At 37.3% G+C, this 17,185-nt stretch overlaps 1 protein-coding gene across 1 annotated transcript in view; it reads left to right on the forward strand.

The window, feature by feature from the left end:
• Positions 1-17,185, forward strand: part of HPSE2 (heparanase 2 (inactive)) — a 541,259-nt gene that overhangs the window by 116,693 nt on the left and 407,381 nt on the right. The window lies entirely within an intron of this gene.

Genomic DNA, 17,185 nt, shown 5'->3' on the forward strand with positions numbered 1-17,185 from the left:
ATAAAAAAGCAAAGTACAGAACATTTTGCATACTGTAATCCTATTATCTATATATATAAAAACCCAGGAACCAGCCGGCAGAACAGCCAGAATGACCAGAATGATCAGTGGCTATGACACACACTGTGGCAGCCAACCAGCCTGATCCAGGCCCCAATCGCGCCCCCCCCCCCCCCAACTCCAACCCTGCCCCCGGTCACCCCTCCACCCCTATCGGGGGCAGGGCAGGCCGGCCAACCTCCTGTGGCCCCCCCCCCCCCCCACCATTGGGGTGGGCCAGCCGATTCCACCCATGCACAAATTTGTTCACTGGGCCTCTAGTTATAAAATAAAGCACTGCCATAGAATATTGGTTAGGATTCTAACTCATAATCAGTATCTTCTAATTCTGGCTCTAATTGATGCAGAAAACCTCTTGATAAGGATTTTGGTGGTAAATTGGTAGAAGTATTGGAGCAGTTTCTACCCATTCCCCCACACCTCCGACTCTATAAATTTACTTTAAGTATAGGGGGAAAGCCAAAATTTTCTCTAATACTTCTCAGCAGATTGAAATTTTTATATGTCAATTTTTTATTAACAAATAGTTCTATTTTGGAGCATTTCTATTTTTTTAAGATAAACATCTCATTTAATCTTTATAACAACCCTATTTACAGAGAGGGATGTGAGATACAGAGGGCTTCAGTAATTTGCCCCAGCTCACACAGCTAGCAGGTGGTAGAGGAGGGCTTCCAGAGACTATACTCTACCATTTTATACTATGTTATACTATGCTGCCCCTCATGGGCAAAAATATGAAAAAGGGTGAATGTTTTCTTTAACAATAGCTAGCATCCATTATAGTTAACATTTATGAAGTGTTTATTATATTTCAGGACATGTACCACATACTTTACATGTAAAATGTTATTTAATCTTCATGATAGTCATTTGTGGGAGGCACCTTATTATCTCTATTTTATAGATGTAAAAACTGAGGTTAGAGAGGTAAAATAACTTACTTAAGGCTATGCAATCAGTAATGGCAATGCTAGAATTTAAGTGTAGAGCTATCTGATGCCAGGGCCGATGATAATAACTTTTTTCTATACTGATAAACGACAAAACCCAGCTACATTTAGTCTTCTAAGTATTGAACTTACAAACTTAAAATTATAAGTTCTGATACTGAAAGACAGTTTTTGGAAATTTCTGGGAGAGTAATATGAAAGGACAAACATCACTTGAGAGGACTTAGTGTAAAGGCAGTATGGTGCAATGGACAGCATACTTGACCATCTGGGAGATAGGGTTATTAGGATTGGAGTCCTAGACCCTGACACCAACTCATTATGTGACTTTGTGTAACTTAGTTTACCTATATTGATAGAAGATCTGTCTATAAAATTAATGTATAGGATTAGATAATCTCAAGAGAAATTTCTGATTCTAATGTTCATTGATTATTGCCACAGATAGATTATAAATAAATAAATAAATAAATAAATAAATAAGTGTTAGACTGTTGGACATTATACTGTCTGGATCTTTTTTGGATTATTTTCTAATTAATAAGCTCTCTTTGCCATGGGCAGAAAGATTTCCTTCATGCTCTAATTCTTTCTCATCATCACCCTGTCTCTCAACATCTTTTCTCTCACTCCTTCCTCTCAACATCTGGGTTTTTGGTGTTTGTTTTATTTTGGGGTTTTTTTGAAGGGTCTCTTTGTAGGACTACATTCTTCTGTAAACCACTACCTCAGTCCTCAGCCTTCTCTGAGTTCCTGGATTATTTGGGATGTTTTGCTTCCTGGACTTGTGTGTCTTTTTTCTCCACTAGGTTAGGGAAGTTTTTGGTCATTATTTCTTCAAATAGGTTCTTGATCCCTTGCTCTCTCTCATCTCCTTCCGGTACCCTTATGATTTGGATGTTGTTATGCTTACACTGTCCTCATTTTTAAAAATTCTTTTTTTCCTTTTTGCTGCTCTGATTGGGTGTTTTTGTTTTTTTTTTCTATTTTGTCTTCCAAATCACTGATTCAATCCTCTGCTTATCCAAACTACTGTTTATTCCTTCCAGTGTATTCTTCATTTCAGATGCTGTATTATTCATTTCTGGCTGGTTTTTCTTATGGTTTCTATGTGTTTTTTTCATGCTGTTGAGCATCCTTATATCTATTACTTTGAATTCTATATTTGATAACTTTCTTGCCTTCATTTTATTAGCTCTTCTCTAAGGTTTTTCCTGTTGTTTCATTTGGGGCCCGTTTTTTTTTTTTCCTTCCTATTTTGGCTGCCTCTTTTGTTTGTTTCTATGTATTAGATAGATCTTTGACTCCCAGTCTTTGTGCAGTGGCCTTATGTAGTAGGTATCCTGTAGGGTCCAGTGGTGCAGTCTCCTTGGTCAACTGAGCTGGGTGCTCTGGAATGTCCCTGTGTGGGTTTGTGAGCCCTCCTGTTGTAATTGTCTTTATTGCTGTTTGCCTGTTTGTGGGTGGGATTGGCTGTCAGGCTGGCTGACTGTGAGGCTCAACCTCAACCATGGTGTGTGAGCTGCTGTGCATGTGCTGACTCCACAAAGCAGAATTCACCTCAGCAGGGTTTGGTGCCTGCCAAGATCTTCCTTTGGGTATGCTGATTGTGAAGCTTATTGGAAGTTGCTCTGTTGTTGTTTGAAGCTGGCCACTGGGTCTGTTGGTTCTGGGCCTCTAGGGAAGGACTCTGGTGTAGTTCAGTGTCTGATACTGTCTGTGACTGGCCCAGGGCAGCTGATTTGGAGCTACCAGTGATCCAAAATTTATGGCTTCCTCTGCTGGGCGTGGGTATGCATGGGAAAGACCAAGCTGTACACCAAGGTTAACTCTTACCAGCACTGGGCCTGGCGACAGGTCAGCAAAAGTCCCAAGGCACCTTGATGAGATCTGCCTCCTGAGCCAGCCAGCTGCTTGTTAGGCTTAATCACTGAAAGAGCCTTTGGTTATATTCCTCAGCAGGGCATAGCTCCACAGGGTGACGTGAGAGGGAATCTAGAGGGTGGGATTATTGCTATCCCCCAGGCTGATGCTTCATAGAAGGGAGTGCTTTACCCAAGAAAGATGGCAACTGCAGTATCGGAGAATGACTCAGCACAGGGATCCTGGTGTCTGTCCCTTCAGCTTCCTCCTCAGAGCCACAAACCCCAGAATCTCCTCATGCAACTCTAGTCTGCTTGGCACTCCCTTTGCTAGAGACCAAGGTGAGTGGCTGCGAATGAAATTTGAAATTTTGTGCATTGGCCCTTTAAGAAGTTGACTGTGTCTCCAGCTGTCTCTCCCTGGTGGACAGAAACTCTGCTCCTTTTCACAGACAGATAATGGGCACCTCTTCCTGGTTCTGGTGGTCTGGGCAGGAGTCGGGGGTGGGGCAGAGGGAGCTTATCTTGAGATTTGGACACCATGCTTCTCAGGGGTAATATCCCCCTGCCCTCTCTGGGGCAGCTGAGATAGCCCTCCAGAACCTCAGCCACTCATGGAAGAAGGGTCAGCCCTTTTCACATCTCCACCCTTCCCACCAATCTTGATGTGGCTTCTTCTGTAAATCCTTGCTTATAAAGCTTGTTATAAAGCAACTAGTCTTCAGTTGTAATTTCATTTTGGTCCTGGGAGGAGGTGGGTGTAACTTCCATTTACTCTGCCTCCATCTTGATTCTTTCCTATTGTTTTTTCCTCTTCCTAGCAAAGAAGCCTCCATAGTAGAGATGCTTGTTTAGATGGACAGGTTAGTGTTTTCAGAGAGAAAGTGCATGCATGGAGAGAGAGAGAGAGGGAGAGAGAGAGAGAGAGAGAGAGAGAGAGAGAGAGAGGAGAGAAGAGAAGAGAGAGAAAGGAGGAGGAAGAGAAGGAGGAGGAGAAAAGAGAAGAGAAAAAGAAATGTGTTGGTATCTATATTAAACTTTATAATCACCAAAGTAAAGCTTTAGTAGATACTTGAAAATGTTTGTGATCATTAAGTGACTACCCTTTCTTGATGCCAACAAAAACTAAATAAGATGCATTTAAAAATGAAAGAAGGTAGGAGAGACCAAGATGGCGGCATAGGTAAACACCGGAGATTGCTGCCACAAACAACCACTTCAAAAATACAACTAAAAGACGGAACGGACATCACCCAGAACCACAGGAAGGCTGGCTGAGGAGAGACTCTTCAACTAGAAGGAAAGAGAACAGCATACCGAGGCTCAGAAGAGGCGCAGTGTGGAAAATACAAAGGTGCGGAGGTGCACGCGCAAAGCGGGCTGGTGGCTGTGGGCGCGGTTGTCGTTTTCAATCAGGAGGGAGTCTCAGACTCTGAGCTCCAGATCCAGGTGAGTCTCTAGGGACTCAGACTCAAATGGGAGAGGCGGGATTGTCTGGCATCAGTTGGAACGTGAGGGCAGCTTTCTCTCCGAGGTTTGCAGCAGTTGCTGGGGTTCTGAGAAGCAGAGCCTCTGGGAATGGGACTGAGAGCAGCCATAACTGCTCCCTCCACCTGCCCGGTTGATCCCGCCCTGCCCAAGCCCTGCACAGAGCCATTTGCCGGATAGCCTCAGGCAAAGGCTAGATTAGCACCTCTCCAGAGGACAGAAGTTTTCCCACTGCAGATACAGGTGATTCTCACAGCCAGTTGGCCTGGTGGTCAAATCCTGCTAGTATTAACTACAACAATCAAGGCTTAACTAGAACAAGACTGTGCACAAAGACCACAAGGGGGTGCACCAAGAAAGCATAAAAAATGCGGAGACAAAAAAACATGACAGAAATGGAGGATATAGAGCTAAAAAACGCAATTTTGAGGGCTTGCAATAATGTGCTAGAAGCTGCCAATAAACTTGATGAGAGCCTCATGAAATCTAATGAGACCCTTGATGCTGTGATAAAGAACCAACTAGAAATTAAGCATACACTGACTGAAATAAAGAATATTATACAGACACCCAACAGCAGACCAGAGGAGCGCAAGAATCAAGTCAAAGATTTGAAATGTAAAGAAGCAAAAAATACCCAACCGGAAAAGCAAAATGAAAAAAGAATCCGAAAATACAAAGATAGCGTAAGGAGCCTCTGGGACAGCTTCAAGCGTACCAACATCCGAATTATAGGGGTGCCAGAAGATGAGAGACAGCAAGATATTGAAAACCTATTTGAAGAAATAATGGCAGAAAACTTCCCCCACCTGGTGAAAGAAATGGACTTACAGGTCCAAGAAGTGCAGAGAACCCCAAACAAAAGGAATCCAAAGAGGACAACACCAAGACACATCATAATTAAAATGCCAAGAGCAAAAGACAAAGAGAGAATCTTAAAAGCAGCAAGAGAAAGAGACTCAATTACCTACAAGGGAATACCCATACGACTGTCAGCTGATTTCTCAACAGAAACTTTGCAGGCCAGAAGGGAATGGCAAGAAATTTTCAAAGCAATGAATACCAAGAACCTACAACCAAGATTACTTTATCCAGCAAAGCTATCATTCAGAATTGAAGGTCAGATAAAGAGCTTCACAGATAAGGAAAAGCTAAAGGAGTTCATCACCACTAAACCAGTATTATACGAAATGCTGAAAGGTATCCTTTAAGAAGAGGAAGAAGAAAAAGGTAAAGATACAAATTGTGAACAACAAACATGCATCTATCAACAAGTGAATCTAAGAATCAAGTGAATAAGTAATCTGATGTACAGAATGAACTGGTGATTATAATGAATCAGGGACATAGAAAGGGAATGGACTGACTATTCTTGGTGGGGAAAGGAGAGTGGGAGATGCGGGAAGAGACTGGACAAAAATCGTGTACCTCTGGATGAGGACAGTGGGTGGGGAGTGAGGGCGGAGGGTGGGGCGGGAACTGGGAGGAGGGGAGTTATGGGGGGAATAAAAGAGGAACAAATGTAATCTGAACAATAAAGATTTAATTAAAAAAAATAAAATAAATAAAAATGAAAGAAGGTAAAGGGATTAATCTAAAAAGTATATACATAACATATAGACACAGACAACAGTGTGATAATAGCAAGAGGGAAAGCGAGGTAGGGGTAGGTGGAGGTGGACAAAGGAGGAGTGAAATGGAGATAGAAAGAGACTTTGCTTGGGGCAATAAACATAAGATGCAGTGTGCAGATTTTTATTGAGCTGTACACTTGAAGCCTGTATGGTTTTGTGAACCAATGTCATGCAAATAAATTCAATAAAAAGTAGGCAAAGTAGAAAATTTTTGAAATTTTAAAAGTGAAGAAGGAATTTATACTAGATACACATTTATTTAATTATTTTTTAAAGGATGCAGATATAAGTTTATTGGTGATACACATCATTTCAACATTAAAGATCAAATAATCTTGAAACATAGTATCTAAAAATCAAAATTAAGAGTAAGTTCCATATATATTCTAAAAAATAATAAGTGTTCCAAAACTGCACACCATTTTTTTTTCTAAATGAAAAGTAGTATTAGTGGTATGTTTCTTAAAAGATTAAAAAAATTATAGCCATTTAATCTGTCCCTTTCAGGTAAAGATGATGTCTGATAATAAATGAGAAAGTAAATGCTGTCCAAAAGAAACCAGAGTAAGCAATGTGAAAATCGATGTTTATATGCACGTTTGTTTAGACCTTTGGCATCTGTTGATCTGAGAATGGAATGTTTACCAGAGTTTTTCTCAGTAGGATGGAACACTTTAGTTATTTAAAAACCTACTCTAAGTAAGGAATCATGTGAGATTTTTGCTGTAACATTGCACAGCTCTGGAACTGAATCTTGAGTAGTGACCTTTATCAGGATGAATAATGGTCTTTATTGGTATTAAACAGGAATTGGCAAACTATGGCCTATGAGCCAAATCTGGCCTGTTGACTGCTTTTGTATGGTTTGCAAGCTAAGAAAGGTTTTCAAATTTTTAAATGGCTGAAAAAATACCAAAAGAATATTTCATGACATATGAAAAGTATATGAAATCCAAATGTCAGTTTCCATAAATTGGAACAAAGCCATATTCATTCATGTATATATTTTCTATGGTTGGTTTTAGTTACAATGGCAGAATTCAGTAGTTGGAACAGAACCCACATGGCACACAACACCTACAATAGTTGCTGTCTGACCTGTTACAGAAAAAGTTTGTTTTTATACTTCTGGTATAATGTAAGATAGGATGGGAGACTCCCTAAGAAAAAGTGGGTTGGGGCAGAAATGAGGACATAAGATAAAGGCAGAATCCCTTTCCTTCTACTTTTTATTTCTTCCAAGCAAGCTCTATCTCTTCTTCTCTTTCACACTCCCACCCTTCGCTGTACCCTAGTTCTGTATTTACAGACACACATATGTTATGAAAGAAAGAAAACCGGTCTTTAATTTTTATGAAGGTTTGTAGTCGTGCTTTTAAAAAATAATTGTATTTTTCTTTATTGTTTTAAATCTGGAGCTTGGGCCCTATGGGAAAGAAAACTAGGGACCTAAGTATGTAGACTCTCCATTTGGCAACAACTAAAAGTAGTGCTAAGACTAGTTAAGAGGAGTAAGACTGAAAATGAAGCTTTGTTGGCCTGTATTGGGAAATTTGGACCAGATCCAACAGTTTTGAACATCATTTTTGACCACCATGCTGGGAATCCTGTTTTGTTCCACTGTACAGAAAAACCTTTAGGGGTTAAACTCCTACCATTCCATTCTTTGTGGAAAAACAACACAAAAGTAGGGTCTCAATTTGGATAAGATGAAACTGATTCAAATGAGATTTTATTAACTAATTTGGGGAGCATTTGGAGCTATTCTGAGCTATACAATTACTCCTTTCTCATCTCCACTGACACTCTGAGAATCAGATCACCTGGGGAAAGCAGATTTAAAAAATTCCAGATGGTGTGTGCGATGCTCCAGCTGTGGAGAATCTCTCCCAGTCAGGCAATCTGCCTTTCTCCCGGAACCCTCTAAAACAGTGCTGCCCATTTGTCATGCTTCTCCAATTGCAGCCTTCTGGATAGCTTCTCTTTGCCTTGTCTGTGTCTTCCTTTCCAGTTTTTCTCATCCCCCTTCATGAGTTAATGTAGTAACATCTCTTCATTGGCTGTAAATCCATAGAATAACCCAATATAAAATATGGTTTTGTAAAGGAAAATTGCAAAACATCTGTTTTTTTTACCCATAAGATTCAGTGTTCACTTGTCCCATATGACAACATGACTGTTTGTGCATGTGTGAAAAAGAAAATAAACAGGAAGAGGTAAAGTCGAGCATGAAGGTGAGCAAGAAGGAATTCATACATGTGTTTTTGTAGCCAGTTAGACAAAAAAATTCATCTCCACCTCAACTTGCTTGGAATCCTGAGTTAATGTTGGTTAAGGTCAGTCTCACTGACTTGAGTGACTTTGATGGGTTACCAAAGAAGTGATTGCTTCTGAATTGTGCTTGGCTATTGTCTTGATGATAACTTTTATATAGCACATGGTGGCAAGGCCTGAAAGTTTATGGGCATCTTTTGGTTTCCAGAGAGTTCAGATGGGCTGTCCTTGGAAGTTGAACACACTGGGAGGTAAAGGGAAGAAGCAGATGGAAAAGTAAGCCCCATGCTGTTGGCTACCTACTGCCCTTGTTTTATCTTTCTAATATGACTATACCTTTCCTAATTTGTAGAATATTAAATGGATGCATTTTGTAACCTTCCATTTTAGGTATGTTATAGTCCATAATTGAGTTCAAGTAAGGTGCATGTGTCACTTGAGTTTAATTTTACTTGGTACTTGGTATCTTCTGAAATCTAGATGAAAAATTACATAAATTGGCAGAAACTGAAATTTCTTTTTCCATGTTGTCACATTAAAAAGTTGAAGTAAAATTTATATATCATAAAATGTAAAGATCTGAAGAGTACAACTTGATTAGTTTTACTAAAAGTATACACCTATGTAACTACCACCTCAGATAAGATCTAGAAATTTCTGTCATCCAGAAAGTCTCTTGCTGTCCCTTGATAGTAAGTCCCAATCCCCAATCTCCAAAAGGCTATCACTGTTCTGACTCCTATCACCATAGAATATTTTGCCTGTTCTTAAACTTCATATCTATTCTTCGGTGTCCAGTCCTTTTTAAAAAAAATTTTAAAATTATAGTTGACATACAATATTATATTAGTTTCAAGTGTACAGCATAGTAACTTAATATTTATATACCTCACAAAGTGAGGCCCAACTCAGAAGCAATCACTTCTTTGTCCCATATAGAATCACCATAATAAGTCTACTCATCATCTGTCACTGTACATCATTATAACTATATTATTGACTATATTTCCTATGCTGTACATTACATCCCCATGACTTATTATATAGCTAAAAGTTTGTACTTTTTAATCCCTTTCCCTTTTTCCACCCATCTTCACATCTGCCTTCTCTCTGGCAACCATTAGTTTGTTCTCTGAATCTATGAGTTTGTTTCTGTTCATCTTGTTTGTTTGTTTGTTTTTAGATTCCACATGTAAGTGAAATCATGCATTATTTGTTTTTCTCTGTCCATCTTATTTTATTCAACATTGTACTCTTTAGGTACATCAGTGTTGTCACAAATGGCAAGATTTTATTATTTTTTATGGCTGTCTGACTTTTAAAAATTAACATAATGTTTCTAATACTCATCCATGTTGTATTTCTGTGGTTCATTAAAAAAATTTCTTGAGTTGTTTTCCAGTGTATTAGTATCCCACAATTGGTATGCTTTCTCCTACTAATGAACTTCTAACTTGTAGAGCAGAAAGTTTTACTTATGATAAGTCCAGTTTATAAAATTAAAATATATGTAATGTTCTCTTTGTCCCATATATGAAATCCCTGTCTGCTCCCAAGGCCACAAGTTTTTTTCATGTTTTCTTCTAGACATTTTTTTTAGCTTTAGGTTTTACACTGAGGTCTGTGATCCATTTTCTATTGATTTTGTCAGGGAGAGATTAATGTTCATTTTTTCATATGTTTTTCCAGCAGCATTTGTTAAAAATGCTATCCTTCCCCCCATATAATTATATAGTTGAAGATTTGGTCTATTGAACTGTAACTTTTTTTTTGTAATGTCCTTGTCTGATTTTGGTATCAGGGTTAAGCAGGCTCATAAAATAAGGTAAAATCATTCTTTTCTATTCTTCTGAAAGAGTTGTGTAATATTGATATTGTCTTCCTTGAAGGTTGACAGAATATACCAGAGAACTCAGTTTGGTGTCGAGTTTTCTTTGTGTGAAATTTTTATTACATATTTAGTTCTTTAATATATATAGGACTATTCAGATGTTCTCTTTCTTCTTGAGTTATTTCTAAGTAGTGTTTTTGTGGTTTTTTTTTAGTGAAGAGAGAGAGAAAGGAAGAAAAAAGAAAAAGAAAAAGAAGAGAGAGAGAAACATTGATTTTTTGTTCCACTTATTCACTCATTCATTGATTGATTCTTGTATGTGGCCTGACTAGGGATTTTTGAATTGCAACCTTAGCTTATCAGGACAATGCTCTAACCCAGTGATCGGCAAACTCATTAGTCAACAGAGCCAAATATCAATAGTACAACGATTGAAATTTCTTTTGAGAGCCAAATTTTTTAAACTTAAACTATATAGGTAGGTACATTGTTAATAACTTAATTAGGGTACTCCTAAGGCTTAGGAAGAGCCACATTCAAGGGGCCAAAGAGCTGCATGGGGCTCGCGAGCCGAAGTTTGTCGACCACAGCTCTAACCAGTTGAGCTACCCAGCCAGAGCCTTACGTTTTGTGTGTGTGTGTGTGTGTGTGTGTTAAGGAATTTGCCCATTATATTTAAGTTTTCAAATATATGGATATAAAATTGTTCATTGTATTACTTTATTTTCCTTTTAAGATCTGTAGGATTTGCAGTGATGCTTCTTTTTTATTCCTGATATTGTTAATTTGTGTTTTTCTCCTAATTATTCTTGGTAGGTGCTTATTACTTTTATTAATTATTTAAAAGAAAAAAGAAACCTTCCCAGTGGTGTGGCTCAGTGCTTGAACATCAACCTATGAAACAGGAGGTCATGGTTCGATTATTGGTCAGGGCATGTGCCTGGGTTTGGGACTTGATCCCCAGTAGAGGGCAGTGATGATTCTCTCTCATCGATGTTTCTATCTCTCTCTCCCTCTCCCTTCCTCTCTGAAATAAATAAAAAAAATTTTTAAAAAAGAAAAAAATACTTTCAACATTGTTCATTTTCTCTATTTTGTGCTGATTTCTAATTTGATCTTTATCATTCCTTTCCCACTACTTAATTTGGATTTAATTTGCTTTTTTCCCTTCTGGCTTTGTAAGGTGAAAATTTATTTTAAATATTTCTCTTTTCTCTAATATAAGAATTTAATACTATAGATTCCTCTAAAGTGCTGTTTTGGCTGCATTTCGTAAATTTTGATATACTAGTATTGTTATAATTCAGTTTGAAATATTTTCTAATTTCTCTGTGATTTCTTCCTTGGCCAATGGATTATATAGAAATGTGTTTATTTTTTACGAATACTAGGAGATTTCCTAGATATCTCATTTTTTTCTTAATTTAATTTCTTGTCAGAGAACACACTATGTAAGTTATTAATTGTACATTTGGTGTTTCTCATCACCAGTTTTGGCCATTATTTCTTCAGATATTTTATCTGTCCCAGGCTCCTTCAGGACTTAGTTATATGTATGTTAGGTCATATCATATTGTCCCAAAGATCCATGAGAGTCTATTAAATTTTTTCATTAGTTTTTTTCCTTTTTCCTCAAATTGAATTACTTTATTAATCTGTATTCAAGCTCACTGCTCTTTCTTCTATTGTTTACTCTTAAGCCCATCTTGTAAATTTTTTAAGATTATTGATTTTTAAAGAGAGCGAAAGGGGAAGGGAGAGGGAGAGAGAGAGAGAGAGAGAAACATTGATGTGAGCGGGAAACGATGATCAGCTGCCTCCTGCATGCCCCATACCAGGGATTGAACCCAGGCAGGTATGTGTCCCAAGCAGGAATCAAACTGGCAACCAAATAATTAAGTGCCTTTATAAAGTAGCCCTATGCTAGGGGCTTTCGTTATGTTACCTGGCATCATCATCATAAAAACCTGTGTGTGTGTGTGTGTGTGTATGTATGTGTGTGTGTGTGTGTGGTAATTAGTCTTCCTTACTTTATAGAGAGGAATTTGGCAAACAATAAGAATTGAAAATGAACATTATGACTTCTGGTTTCTGGTCTAGCATGCAAAGAGCTTGGATATCTCCATTCTATCCTAACAAGAAATAAAAAGATGACAAAGTAAAAAATAACAACTCTTTTTAGATCCCATTAGGGAAGTGAATACACAAGGCAAACTGTTGCCCTTATTTCTTATGGGTCATCTAATATGGAATACACTAAAATTCTAACCTAAAGAAATCTGATATCCAAAAAATGAGTAACATGAAAGTTGCGCCCTTAGAAGCAACTTTTAAACAAATACCAGAACAATAAATAACTTAATTTGCCTATTCACCATAAAAATTTCAGTGATTCTAGGAAGATATATAATAAAATCCTTTAATGTTGTTATTCCTGAGTAAGACTCAGAGGCCTCTCTGTGGGAAATGGCTTGCCAACCACTCAGTGGAATAAAAAGTTCTAATTACTCTCTGTTTTCCATCTTACTTTAAATCCTACTGCACAGATTATGTTAAGGGTAAATTTGAAATTCATTTCTCACATCAGACTTTGCTAGTCCTTTTTATGAATCTTTAAAGCATGATTTTTGAAAAAAAAAATGCTACTATTTCTAGTTTTAAAAATGCACTTTTTGGGTGATTCTGAAGTGTTTGGCAACAACCATATTATTAGACAAAACTGAAATAATCATCAAGCTGAGAAAGAGCTTATTTTATACAAGAAAGTTAAATAGTTCTCCCATATCCCAACATTGGTTGGTGTCCTGACCTTTCCAAATATTTAACATGTAAAGACATTTGAGAAGCCGAGGCCTTGCTCTCTTTCTGTCTTTAAAATGATATATTTTACTTGAAAATTTATAAGTGGAGCCACAACTGCATATAGGAACAAAAGAGCTATGTTCTTAGCAGGTTCAGAACATGAGAAAACCCTTTCTAGAGAGCTCTGGAAAGTTTTTAAAGTCTTGAAATTTGTGAAAAAATAAAAGTTTTATTTGTTCATTTTTAAATGAAGAGTCTACATCATGATAATTGGCTGCATGTGTTTGGAAGCAGCCATTCCCCAGTTTTCATTTAGCATGCTGTGGCATGTATTAGCTTAATTCCTCCCAGAAATGTGAGTGTCATCAAATAAGAAATGTATGAAGTTACCATTTAAAAATAAATAAACAATTAGCATTTTTAGGAGAACCATTTCCATGAAATTCCAAATTTTATAAACAAATGCTAAGCATTTTCATATCAGTTGTTTAAAGAATTTGAAGAAATTTGTTACTATTAAATCTTGGTTGATGAACAATGATAGAGGTTATATAATTTCAAAATTTTTGTATTGGATTATCAGGGATTAAGCACAATGGAATACTTTCTGTGATAATAAAGTGGGGCCAGGGCAAAGAGTTCTCAAAGAGTTTGTGTTTTAGTAGACCCTCATCAGAAATGGTAAGGAGAGTATCGAATGCTACCAACAAAGGCATAGGGCATAGTAGTTGCAAATACCAGCACTAGGATTCTGCCTCACTTATAACTAGATCAATTACCAAGTGAATTCTGGCCAACTAGCCTTTTGGGGATTAGTGGAAATATTTAAAGGAAGAGTCAAATAGCCCAAGAACTAGTTTCTATCCTCTTATAATTGTGATGGTTGAGTAGAGGTCCAGGCCAGTGGACTCTTGGCATTATATGGAAATTAAATTATACCTTAAATACATTTCAATAGCAGCATGTTAAATTGGAAGTTTTTACTAAGGTATAAGTAAGTATCCAATAGAGGTTACATACAAAGTGCCAGTCCAAGATGCATAAGGATATACCTAGAAACTGCTCACATAATTTTAAAAACTCTTCACCCATATGAGGGTGTTAAAGTATGGATTGTTAGATATTCGAGGATTGTTTTTAAAGGAAGCTCTATTTCGAGAAAGTGGTACTGTGCATCTTTTTCTCCACACCTCTCTACCAGGAATAAGGGGAAAGTGCTTCCCTCTTCACCTAAGGTCAAGAGAGAAGGGCAATGTAAGGCACTTGATATACATTTTCTACCACTGGTATGGGAGACTGCCATGAACAGACTTCTTTCCAGGAAATCTAGAGAGTAAAAGATAGACGGCCTAGTTACTTTTGTGATGGGACAAAGGAGATTTGCTACTGCATTGGAATAGGCCTGCAGTTCTCACAATATGTTTTGGGGAAAGAATCCATTAATGTTTTTAGTAGGTCAGATGTGGGATCACACAAACAAGGGCCATTATGGGGAACATCTTAGATCCACTTAAATAGAAGTTCATTGAAAGGCAGATAGGCCTCAGCATAGATGGGCTACTGTGTCCCTAGCCTTTGGAAGGAATAAATTACTGCCAGAACAGAGTAAATTCCTCTAAGTCAGTGATTTTTATCCAGTGTACTGTGGAACACTTAGTATCACAAGAATTTTTAAAACATACAATACTTAATAATTATAAGCGGGTTCTTACTTTTCTCACATTTCCCTTACCTTGTGTGAACCCTTGAGCAGGAAGTAGATTTAGTTTTGAATTAAGTATAAAGGTTTGATTATAACCTGGGATTAGAGATTTTGTGAAGATTGAGACTATGGTTGAGTCTTAAGGTGACCATAAAACATTTACTACCCGAGAGTGAGAATTAAAAGCCATGGAAAAACCTAAATTTCCCTCTAGAGCAGTGGTTCTCAACCTTTCTAATGCCGCGACCCTTTAATACAGTTCCTCATGTTGTGGTGACCCCCAACCATAAAATTATTTTTGTTGCTACTTCATAACTGTAATTTTGCTACTGTTATGAATCGTAATGTAAATATCTGATATGCAGGATGTGTTTTCATTGTTACAAATTGAACATAATTAAAGCATAGTGATTAATCACAAAAACAATATGTAATTATATATGTGTTTTCTGATGATCTTAGACGACCCCTGTGAAAGGGTCGTTCAACCCCCAAGGGTCGCGACCCACAGGTTGAGAACCGCTGCTCTAGAGGCATAGGAAATACTTCCCCCACAAAATATATTTTAAAGGGATAGTGGGAGCCAAAAGTAAGTATGCTATCTGATTATTTCCAGTGAGTCTGTTTTCTAGTGGGCGTGAGGTGGTATCTCATTGTGGTAATTTACATTTCCCTAATGACTAATGATGTTGTGTATTTTTTAATGTGTTTATTATTATATGGTTATCCTCAGCCCATTTTAAACTGGATTTTCATTTTATTGAGTTGTGAGTGTTCTTCATATATTCTAGGTACAAGTCCTTTATCAGCTAAATAATTTGTAAAGAATACCTTCTCCTAGTCCAGTGATGGCGAACCTATGACACGCGAACTCATTTTTTTGGTTGATTTTTCTTTGTTAAATGGCATTTAAATATATAAAATAAATATCAAAAATATAAATCTTTGTTTTACTATGGTTGCAAATATCAAAAAATTTCTATATGTGACACGGCACCAGAGTTAAGTTAGGGTTTTTCAAAATGCTCACATGCCGAGCTCAAAAGGTTCGCCATCACTGTCCTAGTCTGTAGTTTTTGAAGAATTTTTTCTTAAAGGTCTCTTTTGAAGAACAAAACTTTTTATTTGATGAAATCCTTATAACCAACTATTTTTATTTTAAGGTTGTTTATCTTTATTTCATCTTCACAAGTTTACAGTATAGTTTTGCTGGATATAGACTTTTTGGTTGATAAGTTTGTTTCTCTAACCCCTGCCCCAGCACTTTGAATATGTCATTCCACTGCCTTCTGTCCTCTACTGTTTCTAATTAGAAGTCAGCTTTTAATGGTATTATTATTCTATATGTGATTGATAGTTTTTCTTTTGATATTTTCAAACATTTTTCTTTGTCTTTGTCTTTTAAAGGTTGACCATGATGTATCTAGTTTTGGATAGCTTTGTGTTTATCCTACTTCTCTGCTGGTGAGCACTTAGGCTGTTTCCAAATCTTAGCTATTGTAAAGTGTGCTACTATGAACATAGGAGTGCATATATCCTTTCTGATTGGTGTTTTTGATTTCTTGGGATATAGTCCCAGAAGGGGGATTACTGGGTCAAATGCGAGTTCCATTTTTAACTTTTTGAAGTAACTCCATACTGTTTTCCACAGTGGCTGCACCAGGGTACATTCCCACCAGCAGTGCATGAGGGTTCCTTTTTCTCCACATCCTCGCCAGCACTTGTCATTTGTTGATGATAGCCATTCTGACAGGTGTGAGGTGGTACCTCATTGTTGTTTTGATTTGCATCTTTCGGATAATTAGTGACTTTGAGCATGTTTTCATATGTCTCTTGGCCTTCTCTATGTCCTCTTTCTAAAAGTGATTATTTAGGTCCTTTGCCTATTTTTTGATTGGATTGTTTATCTTCCTTTTGTTAAGTCGTATGAGTTCCCTGTAAATTTTGTAGATTAAACCCTTATCTGAAATAGCATTGGAAAATATGTTCTCCCATGCAGTGGGTTTTCTTGTTGTTTTGTTGATGGTTTCTTTTGCTATGCAGAAGCTTTTTATTTTGATGTAGTCCTATTTGTTTATTTTCTCCTTAGTTTCTGTTGTTCTAGGAGCTGTATTGGTAAAGATATTGCTATGACATATGTCTGATATTTTGCTGCCTATGGATTCTTCTAAGATTTTTATGGTTTCCCATTTATGTTTAAGTCCTTTGTCTATTTTGAGTTTATTTTTGTGTATGGTGTAAGTTGGCGGTTTATTTTCATTTTTTGCATGTATCCTACCAAATTTCCCAGCACCATTTACTGAAGAGACTCATGACTCCATTGTATGCTCTTGCCCCCTTTGTCAAATATTAATTGAGCATAAAGGTTTGGGTTGATTTCTGGGTTATCTGTTCGGTTCCATTAGTCTATGTGTCTGTTCTTGTGCCAGTATCAGGCAGTTTTGAGAATAGAGGTTTTGTAATATAGCTCAATATCTGGTATTGTGATCCCTCCAACTTTATTCTTCTTTCACAGGTTTGCTGTGGCTATTGGGGTCTTTTTTTTATTCCCAATGAATTTTGGGGAAGTTTGTTTTAGA

The sequence above is a fragment of the Myotis yumanensis genome, unplaced genomic scaffold (genome assembly GCF_028538775.1).
Source record: "Myotis yumanensis isolate MYYU_CA2020_CCGP unplaced genomic scaffold, mMyoYum1.0.hap1 SCAF_13, whole genome shotgun sequence".
NCBI lineage: Eukaryota > Metazoa > Chordata > Mammalia > Chiroptera > Vespertilionidae > Myotis > Myotis yumanensis.